The sequence below is a fragment of the Cydia pomonella genome, chromosome 16 (genome assembly GCF_033807575.1).
Source record: "Cydia pomonella isolate Wapato2018A chromosome 16, ilCydPomo1, whole genome shotgun sequence".
NCBI classification, from domain to species: Eukaryota; Metazoa; Arthropoda; class Insecta; order Lepidoptera; family Tortricidae; genus Cydia; species Cydia pomonella.
The window spans coordinates 4280399-4304148 of NC_084718.1; the positions used below are offsets into that span (position 1 = coordinate 4280399).

General features: G+C 36.9%; 1 protein-coding gene across 1 annotated transcript in view; it reads right to left on the reverse strand.

The window, feature by feature from the left end:
* LOC133526255 (NPC intracellular cholesterol transporter 1) overlaps positions 1–23750 on the reverse strand; it is a 104384-nt gene that overhangs the window by 60001 nt on the left and 20633 nt on the right. The gene's annotated exons all lie outside the window — the stretch shown is intronic.

Consider the following 23750-nt stretch of genomic DNA (forward strand, 5'->3'; position numbering starts at 1 on the left):
AGACTTATTCATGCTTAACTTGGTTGTCTGTCTCGTTTAACATTATATTAATAAATAAAGACAAAGCTTTTACCTACTGACTCACGTCAGTTTAAAGACAACTTATAAGTAGGACTACCTGGCTATTATCTTGATGTATTTAATGATTGTGTCTCACTAAAGCCTCTATGCCTGTTTTCGTATTTTTGAAAATATTCGATCCATGACTCAGTTACAAAAATCGTGCTCTTTACACTCTAACAGGACTCGTATCCCAGATTCTCATAATTTTATTTAATGATACTTATCTTAATAGCTTCCCAATATGTTTTGTTGTCTGTTACGTACTGCTTTCGTAACTTAATGATAGGCCTACCTCGATTTTTATCATTGAATGAACTGCAGTCATTACCATTAGTGTCACAAAAGTACTAATTCGAGTAGATACATAACTAATTATTGCACAAGAAATAAATGTATAATCGATTGGAGCAGTTTCGCTTTTTCTAGAAATACGAAATAAGGGTCCTTTTTAGGGTTCCGTAGCCAAATGGCAAAAAACGGAACCCTTATAGATTCGTCATGTCCGTCTGTCTGTCCGATTCTGTCACAGCCACTTTTTTCCGAAACTATAAAAGCTATACTGTTCAAACTTGGTAAGTAGATGTATTCTATGAACCGCATTATGATGTTCACACAAAAATAGAAAAAAAAAACAATAAATTTTGGGGGTTCCCCATACTTAAAACTGAAACTCAAAAAATCTTTTTTCATCAAACTCATACGTGTGGGGTATCTATGGATAGGTCTTTAAAAATGATATTGAGGTTTCTAATATCATTTTTTTAGGGTTCCGTAGCCAAATGGCAAAAAACGGAACCCTTATAGATTCGTCATGTCCGTCTGTCTGTCCGATTCTGTCACAGCCACTTTTTTCCGAAACTATAAAAGCTATACTGTTCAAACTTGGTAAGTAGATGTATTCTATGAACCGCATTATGATGTTCACACAAAAATAGAAAAAAAACAATAAATTTTGGGGGTTCCCCATACTTAGAACTGAAACTCAAAAAATCTTTTTTCATCAAACTCATACGTGTGGGGTATCTATGGATAGGTCTTTAAAAATGATATTGAGGTTTCTAATATCATTTTTTTCTAAACTGAAAAGTTTGCGCGAGAGACACTTCCAAAGTGGTAAAAAGTGTGTCCCCCCCCCCCGTAACTTCTAAAATAACAGAATGAAAAATCTAAAAAAAATATATGATATACATTGCCATGCAAACTTCCACCGAAAATTGGTTCGAACGAGATCTAGTAAGTAGTTTTTTTTTAATACGTCATAAAAATTAAAAAAAAAAAATTTTTTCATCAAACCCATACGTGTGGGGTATCTATGGATAGGTCTTCAAAAATGATATTTAGGTTTCTAATATCATTTTTTTCTAAACTGAATAGTTTGCGCGAGAGACACTTCCAAAGTGAAAAAATGTGTCCCCCCCCCCCTGTAACTTCTAAAATAACAGAATGAAAAATCTAAAAAAAATATATGATATACATTGCCATGCAAACTTCCACCGAAAATTGGTTCGAACGAGATCTAGTAAGTAGTTTTTTTTTAATACGTCATAAAAATTTAAAAAAAAAATTTTTTTCATCAAACCCATACGTGTGGGGTATCTATGGATAGGTCTTCAAAAATGATATTTAGGTTTCTAATATCATTTTTTTCTAAACTGAATAGTTTGCGCGAGAGATACTTCCAAAGTGAAAAAATGTGTGTCCCCCCCCCTGTAACTTCTAAAATAACAGAATGAAAAATCTAAAAAAAATATATGATATACATTACCATGCAAACTTCCACCGAAAATTGGTTTGAACGAGATCTAGTGAATAGTTTTTTTTTAATACGTCAATAAATTAAAAAAAAATTTTTTCATCAAACCCATACGTGTGGGGTATCTATGGATAGGTCTTCAAAAATGATATTTAGGTTCCTAACATCATTTTTTTCTAAACTGAATAGTTTGCGCGAGAGACAGTTCCAAAGTGGTAAAATGTGTGTCCAAAGTGGTAAAATGTTGAACAAGATCTAGCAAGTAGATTTTTTTTTAATACGTCTTAAATGGTACGGAACCCTTCATGCGCGAGTCCGACTCGCACTTGTTTCTAAACTGAAAAGTTTGCGCGAGAGACACTTCCAAAGTGGTAAAAAGTGTGTCCCCCCCCCCCGTAACTTCTAAAATAACAGAATGAAAAATCTAAAAAAAATATATGATATACATTGCCATGCAAACTTCCACCGAAAATTGGTTCGAACGAGATCTAGTAAGTAGTTTTTTTTTAATACGTCATAAAAATTAAAAAAATAATTTTTTTTCATCAAACCCATACGTGTGGGGTATCTATGGATAGGTCTTCAAAAATGATATTTAGGTTTCTAATATCATTTTTTTCTAAACTGAATAGTTTGCGCGAGAGACACTTCCAAAGTGAAAAAATGTGTGTCCCCCCCCCCCCCTGTAACTTCTAAAATAACAGAATGAAAAATCTAAAAAAAATATATGATATACATTGCCATGCAAACTTCCACCGAAAATTGGTTCGAACGAGATCTAGTAAGTAGTTTTTTTTTAATACGTCATAAAAATTTAAAAAAAAAATTTTTTTCATCAAACCCATACGTGTGGGGTATCTATGGATAGGTCTTCAAAAATGATATTTAGGTTTCTAATATCATTTTTTTCTAAACTGAATAGTTTGCGCGAGAGACACTTCCAAAGTGAAAAAATGTGTGTCCCCCCCCCCCCCTGTAACTTCTAAAATAACAGAATGAAAAATCTAAAAAAAATATATGATATACATTACCATGCAAACTTCCACCGAAAATTGGTTTGAACGAGATCTAGTGAATAGTTTTTTTTTAATACGTCAATAAATTAAAAAAAAAATTTTTTCATCAAACCCATACGTGTGGGGTATCTATGGATAGGTCTTCAAAAATGATATTTAGGTTCCTAACATCATTTTTTTCTAAACTGAATAGTTTGCGCGAGAGACAGTTCCAAAGTGGTAAAATGTGTGTCCAAAGTGGTAAAATGTTGAACAAGATCTAGCAAGTAGATTTTTTTTTTAATACGTCTTAAATGGTACGGAACCCTTCATGCGCGAGTCCGACTCGCACTTGGCCGCTTTTTTTACACTAATCCATGGGTCTCAAAATACGTAAGGCGGCACCACCGTCCTGCACATACCCAATAAAGTCACCAGCCATGGTGTAGTAAAGGGGAAAATATAATTAGCTTTATCTACCACGCCAAGGCCTCTGATCACTAATCGTTTGTTTTGAATGATATTTGAAAGAGATAATCAAAAAAATCATAATCGACTGTATCATTAAATTCATAACTTCCTAAAATTATAATTTAAACTTAAATTTAGGTCGATTACATGTTTTATATTTGTAACTGGAAATTTAGCTATTTTGGAAAAGTTCCGAAAGCACATCAGTACTTTTAACTGCCTATTAATGGACCTTACGTCTCTGCAATAAGGTTTAAAATTGTCAATCAACAGCGCAGACGATGATACATTAGAACGATGCGCGAAGTCGAATAAATGCAAATGTTGTGTACCTACCTATACGTTTAAATAGATTAGGTATGCATGGCTAATGTTAACTAATGTATTATCTATAATAGTAACCTCTAGAGGCCAAGCTTGTCATGTGTCTAGAGACAAAGATATTGTGCGGGGTAATAAGGAAACCCTTTTCTGGTGTAGTATTCAAAATCAGCGTTCTATGTACAACCTATTTCGAGTGTTTGAAATTAAGCAGGCTATAGGGTCAAACATGTTTTAACATGGGTTTAGGTTATTTATGCGACTTTCTTGTGGGCATTTTAAGATCTAGATCTCTAGTGGTGAAGATAGAAATGTTGTCGCGTAGAGCAATGGCGGAAAGAAGCGACAGAAATTAATCCGAACAATTCCTCGAAGCACTCTCCGTTATCTTTTGTATAGCAGCACTTCCAAATTACCGCTGTAAAGTCGGAGCAGAGTCAGCTTAGACGGACTGTAGTAAACTTTACGAATGAAAGCATGGCAATGTGCGTTTCGGATAATTTGCGTTTCTGGCAGTATGCGTCGAAATGTTCGAAACTTATCCTGACCGGATAACATGAATTGCGTTCTCGCACCCGACTCCCTACGTCCTGCGCGACTTCAAGTATGGACTCGCGCGGGAGAACGCAACTCATGCTAGACGGTCTGAGCTGATTTTTATAAATAATCCTCCCGTGACGTACGTGTAATTCCAGCATACGTATCAACTGACAGCAGCCAAGTGTCATGCAGGTAAAAATCGCATGTTATTATGAATGGCCATTATTTCTGCACTAATCTTAGGCATGGAATAGACGAAATACGCTCGAGTACTCTAAATTTTTAACAAACCATGGTATATTCAGAGAATGAAAAGTAACGTAAGGAATAAGAGAAGAGAAGATACTTTCGATGTCAGTTTAAAGTGTTTTAATATCCCCAAGATATTAATTATTCTGTGGCCTATTCAAGATGAAATCGTTTGCGCTACGATAACGAAACGCTATCTGTCTCTCTATCGCACTAATATTGAAGAGTGATAGAGAGACAAAAAGCATTTCGTTGTCGTTGAGCCAAATAGTATGAAGATGTAGTCCCAAGAAAGTTCATATTTTCACCACATCGTGCTTTGGCGTCGCTTGTATTATCTACCCCCCACCACCAACTTCCCACATGCGTGGATAATACTTATTCGCAACCAATGTGATTCTTCTCTCAATCTTCTCTTCAATCGTCTTAATGTACATTCCAGTAATATTAAAGAAATCATTGATTTAATAAACACTTATGTCCAAATGCAACTTTCTCTGGCGTCGATTAACCATTGGTGGTATCAGAGAATGGATGAATGCAGCTACTTTCACCAGCCACTTGTACAGATGATTTAGAGATTGCAAGCCGATTGATTTGATATTTTATTTGAAAAATGTACATGAAACTTAAACTAAGTAAGACTTATTAATATGTAAAACCTGAATTATGGGTGTCAGGGTTACTACTCGTTGACATAAAATTAAACCATAGTATGTATAAATAAAAGCTAAGTCTTACCAGCGGGGCCCCTTTTTTGCCAAATCGGTATTTTCTATATTGGATTTACATACATACAGAGATTAGTAAAACCATTAACACAACTTTAAAAAAAAAAAAAACAAATCTCTACGTAATGTTATGACTCAGATACTGATATTTTTTTCAATTAGGTACGCTCAAAGAAAATGACACCACTATACCTATATACGTAAATACTTCGTACAAAGGTAGAAGAAAAACACATAATTATGCACTTAACTAACCAGTTGCGTTGTTACGATAATAGCCATCCGCTAAGGAATCCTTGCTCAAGATACTATGTAAGGTATGAAATGGCAAAAAAAATGTACAAATCATTTTAAGTCTTATTCAATTGAACATAAGTCATCTAATCCTTTCAGTTTAATTAATTATAGTTTCTAAACAATTATATAAGAAGTAAGTTATCCGTTACGATTCAGTGAATCCCTTAGGAGCTAGAGCAAGTATACAACGTGTGACATAACAATTGGTAACCTCAGACACAAGGACAAATCTATAATACCTATCTGAAATAAGTCTTTATATTTTTAATTCAAATGGCACATATCTCGATTATGATACGTTTTTTATTTTGATCAGGTATACGTTTCTAAATTTCACCACCCCTTTTCCTCTCATGGGTGTCGTAGAAGTCGACTGTTTCATTAACGTGTGTTGTGGGCGATGGGCTGGCAACCTGTCACAGTGCGCAATCTCACAATTTCGTTTTTTTTTTTAATCCAAGCTCTTATGTCCACTTTCATTCTTAATGTTACGTAGGTATACTAAATTCTAACGCGATCGGACATCGGAAACCGGTTCAAATCGTTTTTTAGGTTTCGTCACAAAATTAATCTCAACAAGCTTTCAATAATTTGTTTGTTCTGTGTGTTACGTACACGTTATATGTATATTAATTTACCATTAAACTTCCTTAGCTGATCCGTGACGTACACATTATACAACAGTAATAACATAAGTCGGCCCGAGGATTATACCACGGTGTATACAATGTGTCTATTCAAAGTAAAAATCCGACCGGACCGATACAATATCGCACTCGGTTTATCTGCGTTATTTTAATTTAATTTAGTGTTATGTATGTCTTTATTTATTGTATCTCTATCCTGAATAACTTTTCTTATTATCATTTGTCCACTGTATGTAATTTATTTCGGTTATTTATGTTTCTTTTGTTTTCGTCTGTTACCTTCCGTGATTTTTCTCACTTCGGAAGATCAGCGCTGGAAGTCGCCAGCAACATGCTGAGATGAGGCCATTTCCTGGCACTTTATTCTTTCTATGTTTTTCTTATATAATTAACTGTCTCGTTTGTGTGTTTACGATTAAAAGTATTTTTATTTCTAAATATCGTTACATGATACGATTCACTGGTAATTAGCAGAATTACGCATGTATCAAGGACGGTTCATACGAGTAAATATGATAATCATGATACAACTTGATGCTATTATCAAGTTCTTTGGACTTCCTGATGGCAATGACACGGGTGTAACTAATGTAAACTTATATTACCTATTAATAACCATTCCTATTATTGGATTGAGCAGAAACTTCATATACTTTAATATGGAAGTTGAGTGACAATGCAATATTATAGTACCATCAAGCTGATCTGTGATAAAACAACCCAATTCGGGAATTCTGGAAAGTCTGACGGTCGTATCGATCCGGAAATACCGCAGACGACAGACAGGAACAGGAAGCTTTTGGAGAAACGCAACGTTGAGGAGTTTGAATTTTTTTTAGTACAATAAAGTAAGATCACTGGACATGGGAGGTTAATAACATGCGTCGAACATCTAGACTTGTAGGAAAAGCTCAGTCGTCCCGATATGGGCAAGCCGGTTGAAATCGCGTTCTACGGCCGCCCTGCTATGTATAGACTTACCAATAAATTAATAATTAAACATAACCTTTGCTTATCCATAAAAGTCATGACGTCTCGTCTAGTTTGCCAATGAACCTCACAACGGGTAAACCTTGACAGCTTTGAAACTAGACGATATATTATGTCACGGGCACCGGAAAAACAATTCATCCTTTTATACATAAAATATATCGTTGTCTGATTTTACTAAATTATTTTCATTTATGTCAAACATGTTGCGCGCCATTACAATATTGATGTTGTCAAGCTGCTCGGAGTAGGGCAGGTAGGGAAGCATTGGGCAGTTGCAGGCAGGCAGGAGGATCGGGCACTACTGTGTAATTAATTCGGTGATGCCCGAACCTTCCTCTAGCCTGCAACTACCCAATGCTCCCGTACCTCCCCTACAGTTGAGTAGCTCGCGGCATAATACAGGTGGGGTGGGGTCATTAATGAGCTCTAGTCAGATTTCTATAGTTATTCTAGTTCCTTGTTTTCACCACTTAGAGTGACCTCATCACATTGAATTCCCCCACAAGTCCCACAACGCTCTTCGCACATAAATAGCCATTACTGAACAGAACTACTAAATTCTTATAAATGTTTGTTGTTTTGCTTAAAATAGGTATACACGGATATCGGATCTTGGCACGTTTTATCCAAATCAAATAAGCTGCTCTGAGCGTATGACGGTATCCACGTGATAAAATAAGCGTTACTTTTCAACACCGCACAATTGAAAGCGACAGGCACTGTAAAGCCAGGGATGGACCAGGGACAATTGTCCCACGACACGTGCCGCCAGCGATGTCGAGTGAAATGCCGCGCCGGTGTCGGAATTCACTCGACATGTCGAACGACATTGTATGTAAGGCGCGCAATGTCGCCCGAAATATCGAGCGAAGTCCGGCAACGTCGCGGCACTTCATCCGACGTCGCTGGCGACAGTGGCGACACGTGTAGTGGGATGAATGTCTCTATAGGCTTATCCTAGCTTAGTTGTCATAATGTCACGTAGACAAGAGCGACCATCATAACCGTGCAGTCTTTAAGTCATAGGATTAAAACTGTGTCTTCCGGAGGAAAAAGGGCCCGTCTTTGTACAAGCTTAATCAAAGAGTAAAGTGCCGTATTATTTTCTCTAACAAAGTCCCATACAGACTCAATAAATATCAAATAATCAAAGCACTTCATTCATAATAATTAGGTGCTTAAAAGTTTGAGGTCTCTGTGTGTATCATACACAACATTGAATCTATTTTCACCACAGTGTGAAAACTCCAACAACATGGCAAAACGGTTATAAACAGCATTTTATCCGGCCGACGTAACCATAATAATTGATCTAAAAGAGCCCAACTACGAAGGTCGAGTAAAGAGCAGATTTATTTACTAAGCTAACTGACCATCCGTAGGTTTTATCTCGTCGCAATACGGTTCACAAATGATCAGTTGAGGGTGATATTGCTCAGTACCATATCGTCCAATTGTTAATTGATCATTGGTAACCCCTATTGCAAGGACGTAAGATGCAGGAGGGAGAATCAACTTTTTAGCGTCACTCGTTGCCATGGTTACGATTAGTTGTCCAGGGGACAAAAGTTCATTGAAATACTGATTTTATGGTACTTAAATGTATTAAACTTGCGTTTTTGTGGTCGTTATAACCAATGTCCATAATGGGCCCCCTACTAAGCATGTTAATAGAACGGCATACAACGTCTCTTCAAACAAACTGTGCCACTGTTGTCCCTTGGACAACGGGACAGGATAACAAAACAAAAAAAGTTGATTCACCCAGGAATATTCAGCAGAGTGTGTTAAATGGTCGATATCACGGCAATTCGCAAACCGTTTAGATGATTAGCGTGAGGTCGGGACTCGAGGCGGCGGCGGCGGCAATGTGAGTTGGCGAAGCAATTTAATAGTACTCATTGGGGAATTGAGATTAATATACCAAGGTTTCCCGGGTGGCTCTAAAACTTACTTACATAACAAATTATTGTTAATGTAGACTTTTTAGCGCAATGTTCTGTTGCCATCGGTCAAAACATAAGAATATTCACTTCTAATTTCTAAGGCCTCAATGATCTTTAATAGAAATTATCGGAAGATCAGCGCTGTAAGTCGCCAGTACCATGCTGAGATGAGACCATTTCCTGGCACATTCTCTTGCCTATGTTTTTTTTTTTGTTCTTTTAATTTTCTCTTCGGTGTTTGCGCTACAAATAAATTATTTATATAAACCTAGCGCTGGATATTAGGCTAGCACCATGCTGGATTGGGGAGCAGTTTGAGCACTACCCATATTTTCACGTGGTGTCACACAAATTTCTACTGTTTCTTTTCAATTAGGCTACAGGCTAATCATACATGTCATCAACTCAAAACATATATAAAATCTAGAAGCTGCAGTTTGCAGAAATAAATAACCAGTTTATTTGTCAACAAGAAAATCCGCTGACCTTTTCCCCCAACCTTCACTTAACCCCGCATCTTTTATGCCTTTAATTGCACGTAAAATGAAAGCCAAGCGCTCTGAGCTCCATAACTACTACGTTCATATCGAGCTCCAAACTACGTAGAAACAGAAGCATAGTACCCGTACTTGTAAACAAGATGGATGAATATTAAAATTAGCACGTTCATCAAATTCCAGCTTTGATGGAAAGGCGTTAGGATTCAGTTTTGCATGGATGTTATGATTTTGGCATTTCGCCGGGGTATTTGTGTGGCGAATTCAACATCACCATAGACTAAATACATCAGGACGTGACTTGTGACATGATAGGTCATGGTTCAGCGAATCTGTGCTAAAACATTGACATAGGTAGAATGAAAAATATGTGTTGGAACGTTTTAACCGACACTTAACTTCCTAAACATTGTCCGAAAATACAGTGATTCTCTGCTAAACCAGTTAATACAATACATATATTCTATTCCTAATATTGGACATGTTTTTCCTAGGTAATGTTTGGCAAGCTAGGCAATTTTAGGGAAATTTCCGTTAGGTACCCAGTATGTCCTTCATCACAATCGACTTTTTTTTTATCTTGTAGTTATCTTTTGCATGAGTAAAACTGAACTCTGCGTCATACATCATGAATATTTATCAGTACCACAAAGAGTCTGAGTCAGTGATGGAACTTCATTTGATGTTTTAATGTCTTTGTTTATTAAGATAATGAATATTTTATGGTATGGGACCATATTTCGTAATATTTAACAAATATTACACTAAAACAGCCGGTTTCCACAAAAAAAATATTATTTTATGTAGCAAACCACCGTATGGCCTGCCTAATTTTTTTTTTTTTTTTTTTCAAATATTTACACGGCATTACAGCATAATTAGACTATACAAATACAAAACGTATATAAAATAAACAACAGATATTCATTAATAATCACATGCAAGTGCTGGAAAGCCTATCATCCATCTAGGGATTGCAAACCGGATTGATTTTCAATCCGGCCGGATCCGGCCGGATTTGGGGCATAACCCGGCCGGATCCGGCCGGACCGGATCCGGTTTGGTATAGGGATATCAAAGTTAATTAAATGACATATTTTTCTAGTTTTTTGCGTAATACGTATTCCTAAATGTATAATTTGAAGTTAATAAATAACTTCTTAACAATAAAATAGCCCTTAGTAGTAAAAAGTGTGACATTGTCAATATCACTTAAAAACCAAGATATGAAATTGGTCATTTATTATACATAACCATTCACAAGTGCTCAAATTTTCGTTTACAATTATAAATTTGATTAGTTTCCAAAGCCCGGTAATGGGATGTGAGGTGGGAATTGGAACTCCTTGAAAAGACAAGTTTTCGTAACTGTTCCTTGATTGAATTCTTTGTACCGTTGACATCCATTCTAGTAAGAAAATAAGATATTTTACTATTAACCAAAATTATATTAAATTTTCCCTCATTTTTTGCCCAAGAAAGTAGTAGACTGTATGATTTAAAACACCTAACTTTTTTTTAATTAACATAAAATTAAATTGGTCAAAATATAGGGAATGGAACACGACACGACGATCTCATGCGAAAAATAATAGAGTGTAGGATTGAAATCCATCGCGGAAAGGGACTCCCTAAGAAAAGTTACATGGATCAAATAAAGAATTGGCTAGACGTAGAGTAGCATGTACCATGAAGGAAATTGCATAAGATTGGATGAAATTGTAAATACAAAAGATTCTCTCTCAAATTTGAATAGAAAATAAACAATATTTTATCATATATATATATATATATATATATATATATATATATTAAATCGAAGTAAACTAAAGATTATCAATGTTATCATTTCATTTCATACATTCATTTTCAATAGGTACAAACTTACAATCATATATTCATTCACACATGTAATACATATTGATTAGCCCAACTCTAGTCAGTTGAGTACCGCGGACTTAATCCTGCTCATTTGTTTACTTTTAATCTCCAATCACAACATTATGACACTCTTTTCTTCTCTTTAGCATAAATTACAAATGCCTTCCATGGCATCTCCATCGTTTAATTTTTCCTTCTATTACAGTATTTATGTAATCATCGTATCGTGCCACCAACATGAAAGGCAACTTCTGTTCCCAGTCATCGTCATAATAAATATATTTTTATTTAACTAAATTTAAACATTTTCATTCGTTTTATGCTCTGTTCAACTTCATACCTCTCATCCGTCGCCTTTTCCTCATCTAAACCGCACAGTGCGTGTTGTATTTACGCGTTTTGTTTTATTTGACCGGATCCGGTCCGGATCCGGTGATTTTTACCGGATCCGGTAGCTCCTGAAAAGCGCCGGATCCGGCCGGATTACCGGATCCGCCGGACCGGATTGCAATCCCTACATCCATCATCTCACAGAACCTCAGACACTCCTGGCACACATTCGCCCATCTCCTAATGACAAGTGATCACCATACGTAACTTTTGTACTTATGTACGTTTTGTAACTCCTCGGGTTTTCCATTACGCATAGCCGACCCTATTATAAGTAACACCTTCGATCGAACACTCCCAAGTAGCACAGACCTGCTGTATAGTAGCTGAATTATTGTCCCGAACGGAACCCTTAGCTGTATAAACCAGCTGAATAAGAGTGTTAGAGGCGCTGTAAGTGCTGATATAACTCTATTTTGGGCACAAATTAATCAGCTGTCAGCTGAATAATTGGAAATATTGCACTATATCAGCATTATATCAGCATTACTAAAGGTAACAGTCACCCTAAGAGCTGAACATTGACTGATTAGTGGATCACGTGTTACCTATTTACAGCTTAATGGCTGATTAATAGAGTCCCTGTTGCCCTTTTTTCAGCACAAAGTACTTAAAAGGATTGATTTAACGCTTCTAAGGAGTTGAGAATGCATAATTGGGAAGATTGTGAATATTTATTGCTCCACTCCTTTATTATTTTCTTATATTGTTAGCATGAACTATTTCGTGACGTGATGTTTATAAAGAAGGTGCAATGATGGTGTAAACGTTAGTTTTGGTACCTAAGTACAACATTGATTTTATTCCCATGTGTGTGAATTTCAAATGGGAAAGAAATTTTATTGTCAAATACTATATGATTGTAGATAAATTTTACACGCGCCCCCAAAATATCACTGTTTACTTGAAAATTTTAGTATTAAATAAGTCGATGTTATGAACAAAGAATACTTTTTTATTCATAATACTCGTATAAATTGACGATAAGCTGTTACTCATAAAATCATCCGGTTTCCTACACAAATCCGGTGTCGTTTTCGTTGGCTTAATTAGGATAAATGAATAATATATAACATTGAAATCTAAAAAAATGGCAGATCACTAATGTGTACCGTATTAACCACGATAAAATGGTAGAAGCTATTTCAGTGTTCACTCGAGGTACATTGACTAGTACTGAACTGTCTAAGTGTCCACCCGTAGTACATAAGTCAGCAAAGAGCTGACACGGCGAGATCTTGTGTCAAACAAATCAGTTATTGATTTGTGTATAGTATAATTATGGGCCGCATTGTACGCAAATAGTGGCACAGTTAGCAATGAACTACTAAACTCTCCGTACGAGTTTTAGGGATTTCAAAAATTCTCTATTAATTTTTCGGCGTATTCCGCCAGTTTTCCTTTTCTGTTTCCAGATCACAATATCGCCACGCTGGTGGCGAGTAACTAATAAATAACTATGAGGCGATAAAAATGTAGTCTATAAGATCTTATTTAACTACATTAGCAGATTAATAGCCCACGCTGGTACAAGTATTCAGCTCCAATTGGGTTCACAAGCCACATGTGATCTAATAACCAGCAGGTTGCTGTAATTCAGAAGTATATGAATTCATCCAAAGCGATCATGGGGGCTTTATAAGTGTTATTATAGGATTGCATGGAATAAGCTGATTAACACTACTAAAGTTCCACTATATGCAGCCAGGCGCATTATATCATTGTTAATTGATATCACTGAATAACTGATTGCAATATAGTAGTTCACATGTTCTTTCTTAAAATGCAAGCGTCTAAGGGTACACTTGTGGCGTCTTATTCAGAATATAGCTTAATTAAAGCCCACAAAAATGCGCCAATACAGCTTACAGTTCCACATTTCAGCTCTCAGTTCCATTAATTGCTAAAAGCTGTATAATATAGAACTGTTTTCCCATATTAACGCTTGCAGCAATACAGTTGTGCAGTGGTGATGCGTAATAACGTTATTATACAGATGATAGCTTAATTTTCAGCTATTGCAGTTGGGATGTCATATTATAACTCTATATAAATGCTAAAGTTACCGACGTGAACAGTTTGTGACACCTTATAATGCAGTTTTGTGCTACTTGGGACTAATCTTCGCTGTGAGTAATGTATGAACCTTTCATTTAGACTCTGCGAGATTTCGCATGAGAGTTACTTTACTTTTTGATCGGTCGGCTGAATTGAATGTGATCTCAATAGTCCGCAATTCGCAATGTACTCGTAACTAAATTCGCAAGCGAGTTCACACGAGTTGACACCCTACACCTGTTTCTATATTCGGTTCAAGCGTGGTTTAAGCATTCTTAATATGGTAGACGATTTGTTCCACCAGAGCTGCCAGGTAGACCAGACGTTCATGTTCAGAGGGCGATGAACTTGAATATGTAACAAAGGGGATTAGGATTATTGGTTATTGTCCCGCGGTTCGATTCTCTCGAGCGTGGGGTTAGAAAGGTAGGTAGACGACAAAACTCATGCGAATGAATCGAACAAGTCGCAGATAATTTATGTGTGCATGCCACAATGACAACACGATATGACAGAGCGTCGCGTCACTGAAATGGTAAGAAATGTATGGTCAGGTATGTAAAGTGAATGTGGAGAAATACAGCATGTAAAATTTATTGCTACAACGACGCGTATTTGTATGGACGTCCCTCGGACACCGTCAGAAAGGAAGAGCTTCACTCCTTCTACGCTGACGATCTTCTGTAAGAGGAGTATATACAAGGTGTAACAAATTGAGTGGGGATCCGTTTAAGGGCATATTCGGTATCATGTTCTGTACCCCTAGTGTAAATATTTTCGACAGCGAAACTTGACGTACGCGTTTGCGTTAAGTGTCATTTTGTATGAGATTTTTGACTTTCGAAAACGTCCCGCTTGGCGCGCTGTTCAAAAACCCATACAAAATGAGACTAAACGCAAACGCGTACGTCACGTTTCAAAATCGAATTTATTTACACTAGGGGTACTGGTTAGGAAAAAGTAAAAGTTTTTTTTACAGCGTAAATTTTTTTTTTTATGGGGAAGGTTGTCCAAGTCCAAGTCGGCCATATATACAATGGCAAAAAAACTGTATATGCCCTTAAACGGATCCCCACTATTCTTGTTATACCTTGTATGTGTACAAAGACAAACGCTAGAGTTAAATTTGAAAAGATTAGTTTAGTTACGTTTAGTAGTTGTAGTTGTGAAATCTAAGTTACGAAAAAACACGAAAAACAAGTTAAACATCCTTCTGTACTGTTTAACGCATTCACTGCCACCGACGCATATATGCGTTCACCGTCATACAAGTTTGTTCCTAGGCCACGCCCCCTGGCAGTGAATGCGTTAATGAATTAATGATATTCAAATAGTATAAACAACACACAATAGTAATAAAAACAAGGATACCCTGAAAACGTTGGCACGTAAGACGGATGCACCATTTTTTTTATACCACGACGTTGGCAAGCAAGCATACGGCCCGCCTGATGGTAAGCAGTCACCGTAGCCTATGGACGCCTGCAACTCCAGAGGTGTTACATGCGCGTTGCCGACCCTTTAAAAATCTGTACACTCCTTTTTTGAAGAACCTCATACTATAGACCCTCGGGAAAACCTCGGCAGAAATTAAATTAAATTACTCAAGCGCTGGAATAGTCTGCATGTGACAGCAACAGATGTTGAGAAATGGTATCTAGATTGCCTAGATTTTGATTATATTATTTATTTTATTATACTACCTATTTGTGTTATCTATGTTAATGTGTCATGTGACTATTAAATTATTTGTAAATTGTATGTCACTAACCTTAATTAATTTTCAGATTTGTTGTACTCTACTGACACTATATGGATATCCCAAATTGAAATAAACCCATATACAGGGGATAGAAATAACATATTTTGTAAAGTTGCTAAATCTCTTAGTACTTTCAAATAATCTATTGATTTTCCATTCGCCGTAGTATCTTTACGACCATCGGTTGTTCCTTTGCGATGTGAAGTGACGTCACATACTTTCGCTGAGGCACGTTTAGGCGTCTACGACAAATGTTCTCGAACGGCGTAGAAAATACTAGAAAACTCACACCGAACCAGCTGACCGCTATATTCCCATCAAGCCGCTTCGATTGCCACTAGGGTTGCTAACTGTCCGTTCTGGAGCCCTAGAATATGCGTCCAGCAAACGACCCACGCGGGACGCCGATTGTCCCGTTTTCAGGCTGGACTAGATTATAAACACTGAATGAAACGTTCAGTTGTAAATTAGAGTAATGCGAGAACGCGGGATTTTAATTTTACTATACCGCGACGCGAGTAACGCCCGATGACATCGTGTGCTCACTCGCTCGCTCGGCACTATCCTGCCTCCTGTTTAGAAAGTTAACCTAGTTAAATTTTTCATGCCTTTCAGTACGTTGACGGCCAAGATACCTTACCCAGTTAGGGCAAGTGAAGGCTTCCCAAGTCCCGCAATTTTATAGCAAATGTACCGCAAATCTATGCACTAAGGTCGGCAACCCTAATTGCCACGGTCACAACGAAATAAAAATCAAAGTATTTAATAGAATTATGTCGTAATTTGTAGTTTATATTTTATAATTCATATGAGTGTCGTATATCGTAATATTAATGTATTATTATATTTTGTTTCGATTCGCGGAAAACAACAGACAATACAAAGGAAGATAAGAGCACTGAAAACCTATGTATAGATTACTGTGTAGAAAACTACTTACCGTAACATACCTAACGCGTCATCACCTGATATCTCAATTGACATATAAGTACATTATTTCTTATCGTAACGGTGACGTAAGTGGCCAAATAAAAACAATGGCTAATTTCTTTCTGATTTGGAATCGGAAGGTCACCTTTACGATGAGTAGCTATCAAAATTCACTTAACGTTATTACAACAAATGATAGCAAAAATTATCGAATCATTTTCGATGGTATATTCGATACCTATAGAAGGTACCTGTACTTACCTATCGAAATGGTCTTATGATATTCCGCAGCGTAAGTGTCACCCCCCATTAGCGCCTATTAACGCTACGCAGCCGGCCTAGCTAAGGTGACAATCGCTATCGCTTCGACACTGAAACGCTTTGTCTCTCTACCACTCTTCCATATTAGTGCGACAGTGACAGTCGCTACGGAGCGTAAGCGATTTGCACGTTGGCTACGCGGTCAGTTGCCCTAACGTCGAGCGGCAGCAATACAGTCAACTAGATCCCGACGCTCGGAAGACGCTAGTGTGGGATGGCCCTAACAGCTACCGAACGCTAGTCGCTAGCGTTATTTGAAGAAAGATGGATATCACGAGCAGAAGGCATGACATGTCATATGTCGCCCGCGTGTAGATTCGGGTCCGATTCTGCGAAGGCATTCAAGACATATATTACTGAGACCACCGTGATTCAACGAAACAAAGGTGATTGACGTGCATAGCTTATTGTTGGAATACCTGGACCTTATCTGTGTACTGGTACATACTAGGGCTCGCGGTCGTGTCCGTGATTCGTGAACCCGTAGCCGTGCGCCCGGGTTCGTGTTTCACGGCAACGGTTTTCTGGTCCGTTCCACACGTGACATTCGGCTACGTGAAATTAGGGTACGTGAATCCGTGTAGATCCGTGTAGGCGTGATCACGGCTTCACGTATCTTAAGAACACGCCGGTTCGGTCCGCCCGCGACGTTGAGTGAAGATACGATGCGGTCTCTAAGAGCTACGAATAAAAATGTATCGTGAGTTTTTTATTCATAGCTCTAATTCCGTTTCATTACTTTTGAATTAAAATTTATTTCCAATAGTAAGTCCTTTTAAATATTAATGAGTAATAAATGAATAGAACAAAACATTAATTACAATGAATAGCTACTTTAATAAACGGGTTGCTAAAATAATACCACAACACTGTGTGTCAGGAGACCAACTGTGATGTCAGGAGTAACTAATGACAATGAATGTGAGTTCAAAATTCTAAACTGCCCCCTCGGGATTAAATAAAAAATACCACGAATTGTAAAACAAAACATCGCGGTCACTTCTTTCAACTTCACGAACAAAAGGTAAAGCCCACAGCTACTTATGTATATTGTTTGTTTCATTTTGTCTGCACGTGCAACTGCACTTCTTATCTACAAAAAAAACCCGGTATGTTGGCTTAGCTTGTTAGTCATACAATAAAACACTAACAATAATATGTCATTATTACCTTCAATCTAGAAATAAACAGTACTCTTTAATGTGCCGAAAGTCCGAAACTGATAAGAACTGCAGCTGCGTACTTTTTTTTCCGTGGCCCCGTACATGTGTTTTTGTTGAATTTGTTTACCTGTATTACCTTTATCATATCTACCGAAGATTTGCAGAAATTTACCCTTTTGTTTCTTTGAATTAGGATTGCCTTGTTTATATTTAGGCTACGTTATATTCTTTGATAGTAGCAAGCTTTTACAAGTATGTTTCATTAATTTCATTAATACTTAACAGAATAAAATGTCTTCTTTTGATTTAATAATGACAACCAGTAGCACAGCGTTGCTTAAGTTCATAATTATAATGATACTTACTACGAAGCTGATGGTCCCGGGTTCAAATCCTGGTAAGGGCATGTATTTGTGTGATGAGCATGGATATTTGTTCCTGAGTCATGGGTGTTTTCTATGTATTTAAGTATTTATAAATATTTATATATTATATATATCGTTGTATAAGTACCCTCAACACAAGCCTTATTGAGCTTACTGTGGGACTTAGTCAATTTGTGTAATAATGTCCTATTATATTTATTTATTATTATTATTTTAGTGCAATGCAACGAGCAGGTCGCTAGTTTTGACTAAAATCAATAGCTGGTTAAACAAAAAAACAGAACAACCCCAAATTATTTAGATATAACCATTATATTCAAATCGATGCAAAAAATACATTTTAAGTTTAATTCACACGTAAATGTTTGTCCGACGAACGTCCCGTATTCTATATACTAAGTGGTAACTCAATTCAACAATACCTAGTCCTTATTTATTTTTCTCCCGGGCGTGTCGAACATACGAGACGTGCGATAAGTACCTATCCAACGGAACCGAGCCCGAAGCTCCGCACACGAACGCAGGTACGGGCTACGTATCATGGCGTGTCACGGTCACGGCGTGTCACGTGAATCCGGACGCGAACGCAAGTACGAGGTACGTACCTTGCCGTGTTCGTGAAATTCGTGATCTTAGTACCGCCGGGCTTAAGAACCCGTAGCTACGGATCGGCGTGTATCACGGATATCAGGAGCCCTAGTACATACGTGTATGATATGTGGTGATAGTGTATCGTTGGTGTTATAGCTTTTAATCCCAAAAATTCGAGATACACAAGAGATTCCATTCATATTTAACAAGTTGTTTTGGATTTGATTTTTTTTTGAAGGTTTTGTGAAGGTTTTAAATGTTATAACGCTGTTAAGATCATCTTCATATATATATATATATATATATATATTTTTTTTTTTTTCAAAAAATAATTTTATTTGCAGTTAAATTCAAACTGTATGAGGTTGGGATGTTTTAGGGTGGTTTCAGACTAGCGTTTTATCCGAGCGTACGCGTACGTTCGTAACGCCGAAACGACCGTATACGCGCAGAAAAATATGCTAGTCGGAAACCGCCCTTATGCTGAACCATGATCATCAGAAATTTGAAACATTTATTGTGTAAACTGTGTAGGTACATGTTACTTGCATACTTTGATGAGTATCAACAGTTCTGTACCCCTAGTGTAAATTTGATCGACATCATAACGTGACGAACGCGTTTGCGTCAAGTCTCATTTTGTATAGGATTTTGAGTTTCCAAAACGTCCCGCTTGGCGCGCTCTTTCGAAATCCAATACAAAATGAGACTAAACGCAAACGCGTACGTCACGTTTGGAAATCGAATTTATTTACACTAGGGGTACAGAAATTAGAAACATTTATTGTGTAAACTGTGTATGTACAAGGTACTTACATATTTTGATGAGTATCATCAGTTCCGATCTCCGAAACCATTCTTTTTCACTAAACCTAAACAAACATGGGGGTCAAATCGGTAGCTTTTAAAATCCTCTTTCAATATCCTTCGTGAGTCCATATCTAGAACAATACATACCTGTACCATAAGCGCTCTAACCTCACAAAAGCTCCAACAAAGAGACAAGGCCTAGTTCAATGCAGTCTAAACTAGGACTCTGTGACCACGTGCTAAATATAGCCACTAAGTACGGGTGACCCAGTTCACTTGGTCACCCTTGGTGGAAAACTCATTGCTTAATCCAGCTTGGATGTATGCCAGGACCTTGAAGGGTGGAATTCAAATATGCCTGATTGTCGGAAAACATGCATTTGATTATGGTAAGTACTAACTTGGCCAAGAAAATAGGTTCAGTCTTTTTCAGAAGACCTACGAATATATAGATAGACGTAGATATGTCCAAATAGCAATAAAATCTAAAATTCAAACAACCTACTTTAAAGTTTTATTGACAATAATAATATACATAATGAATATATATATACAGAGGATTACTATAACTAGCTTAAATGTAAAATAGGCCCTTGAGGAATTGTACCAAGGATGCTGGCGGCATTTCCTCGTTGTATCACGATACTGATACGTTGTGCGATGTGCGAGGAAGCCGCCAGCACTTCGGTCACCAGTTACGTCAGCCGGACGCTTCGCGATTTCTGCAAAACCCCTTAATATAATATGTAAAAGGAAAAACCGAAATATTTGAGTATTTTGGTAATTTTAAAGGGTGTAGCAGGATAGCCTAGGAAAAATTGCCCCCAGCGGTTTTGGGTTCGAAACTGTAATCAAACGATGCCTTTTGGGGAGGTTATACTCTGCACAAAATTTCATCCCTCTGTTACCCCCTGGGGGTGAAAAACACCCGATTAACCCCAAAACTGTTTTAATTATTTTTTCCTAAACTATGAAAGTGACGAATTTCAAATTTTGTACAAATATTAATAAGACTAAAAGCTATGTGCTAAAAAAATATTAACGCCCTAACCATTTAAATTCTTGTAAAAAAAAAAACAAAAATAAAAAAAGAATCACCCTGTATATCAAGTTTACTCATCATGGTACACACACCATATTTTTTTTTTCAAAAATTTATTTTTAGTTAGATTAAATAAAAGTACTCTTTTGGTTGAAAACAAATTTACTGGCATCGTATTACATATACCAAATAGAAGTTATTTATTACATCCTTATCCTTATTAGAAACTGGGTAATCAGTAGGTTTTTCCCAAAATAAATTTATCAAAATAATTTTAGATAACGCACGATGCACGTCGATGGAAACTGATGCACGCGCATTTCGCGCGTGCATCAGTTTCCATCGACGTCAATGCACGCTAACGAAATTTCGATTTTCGTGTTTTCCGATAGACCATCTTCACCGTATGTGTGTACCCGCCAACATTAAAATTCAAGGCATCTGTTCCATTTACCTATATTGTCCGTAAAACAGGTCCCCGAACATGATAACCTTCGCAGCTGAACTTGGAATTACGAACTGTTTATGCCCAGACGGCTTTAACGACTTATGACGTGACAAAAGAGGAAAAATAACCCAGATGGTACGATAAATTGAAAATGCGTACATTGGGGGCGTCTGCCTTGACTCGTAATGTCATGTTATTATAGGTTAGATTTGACAAATCTGCGCGTCATTGTGGATGGCACGAACTATAATTAGGGTTGCCATACTTCCCGTATATACGGGACTGTCACCGTATTGAAAAATGGCGTCCCGTATTTGTATCTTTCCCGTATATCGATACCGCTGTAGATACCTAGAGAAATGGTCACAATCATCTCTGTGTAACCATTTTTTTACTTATGTAACTAAACAAAGGGACGATTAATTTTGCATATATTTTAGTTGGCACTTTTTTAATTCAACATTTTTTATGGCAGAAGAACATCAGAATACATCATACCAGAGTTAATAAATAAGTTACCTAAAGATTGGAAAGATAAGATAACACCAAACAATATAGCATATATTCTTAAAAAGGAAATGCTTAAACAATTAAATTATTTTAACTAATGCATATTTATGTTATTTCATTTACCTATATCGAGTAAGCGGGGACTGGTTCTTGTTTTGCTCGGCCGGCCGGTATGATAACAGACGCGCTCAGTTTGTGATATTTGCAATCATAATGTCATTTACGAATTAGATGTGTATGTATTGCATTGTATAGCTAATTATTAAATACTGCGGAATCGAGTATCGAGACAAACCATTGTGGTTTAACGATACTTTTTGATCAAATATTCTGGAATTGTGATTTATCTGTAATAAATAAAAATAATAATAAAACCACTAACATTTATTTAACTATATCTAATGTTTACCATGATTAATCGAAGATGGAAAAAGATTCACCGCAATTATGAATAAAGATAAAAAAGCTTGCAAACCCCAAAAATTCTATGCATTTGACATTTTAAAAGGCCTCCGTCTACACTAGATAGCGCTCCTTAAGCCAGTTGAGGGTAGATGAAAACATTACGTTATCAAATAAAGTAGCTTAAAGTCAGTTCGTTCAGTCACAGATCCAGGCGGTTGTGTATTTAGTTGGTAAACCAATAAATGTTATAACTACCCGAAAATGTAAATTGTTTGTTTACTTTTATTGAAAAACCTAAAGATACAGAGTATAGGAGTGCCTTAACTGAATAAAAATAGCTTTTTAGTAGAGATATCGGATACAATTACAATCGAATTTCGAATCTCCCTCTTGATATTCGGTGAAATATGAACGGAAGTCTTGCAAAGTAAATTGTTTTCGTCTAGACCGAATATAAATTGCCTCGTGACTAACTGTTATTAATTTATTGGACTTAGGACGTAGGACTTCTTGCTAATCGATTTCATGAAACAATACGGGAAATTATTTAGTTGAAACTATGTAAATAGAAGATGCTTTCAACCACTTTTAAAAAAAAATTGTCATCACCTCCCGTTTGATACTTTGTCAGATAATAGTTCAGTACCCCTAGTGTAAATATTTTCGACAGCGAAACGTGACGTACGCGTTTGCGTTAAGTGTCATTTTGTATGAGATTTTTGACTTTCCAAAACGTCCCGCTTGGCGCGCTGTTCGAAAACCCATACAAAATGAGACTTAACGCAAACGCGTACGTCACGTTTCGCTATCGACTAAAATTACACTAGGGGTACTGATGCTATTGTTACTCAAAAAAACGGAAGGCGATGACTAATGTTTTTTTACGTGTTGTCAGTGGCTGTCATTCCTCAACCCACCAACAGAGCGGCAGCTGACGTCCACGAGGGTTCATCATCTATAGCCGTTAAACATTCGAGTTTTCGCCCGGGAGGCGATTGGACATGAAAATCTGTTCCTGGCTCGCGGTCTATAACTATTGGTGATAATGTGGATCAAACATTTTAGTGTCAAGTTCTTATAGATAAGATGATTGATGATTGTTAGATCTAACAAGACTTTAAATATTTTGAATATACATTAGAAAATGTATACTTATTATACTCGTATAAACGCACTGCAGACCGAACTAGGACAAACTTAGATAACTATACGTTTCAGTAGCCGAGTGAGCACTAAATGGAAAAGCAAAACACGTTTCAGCTTTACGACCTAGCCTAGGCTATAAATTGTGCGCATCTATAGGTCTAGGTACCTAGGTGTGTAAGCTAAGTATAGATACTAAACTTGTATTGTAAGTAGACACATATGCAGGATGTAACAAAAATAGTGGAGATGCGTTTAAGAAGATATTTATTAGGTATCGTGTTCTTATTATAAAAAATTAGAAGAATTGTTTTAACGCGAATTTTTTGTTCTTTGTACGGAGGGTTGGCCGACTTGAATGACCTGCCCCACAGAAAAAAAAAAACCTTTTTTTATTCACCTGATAT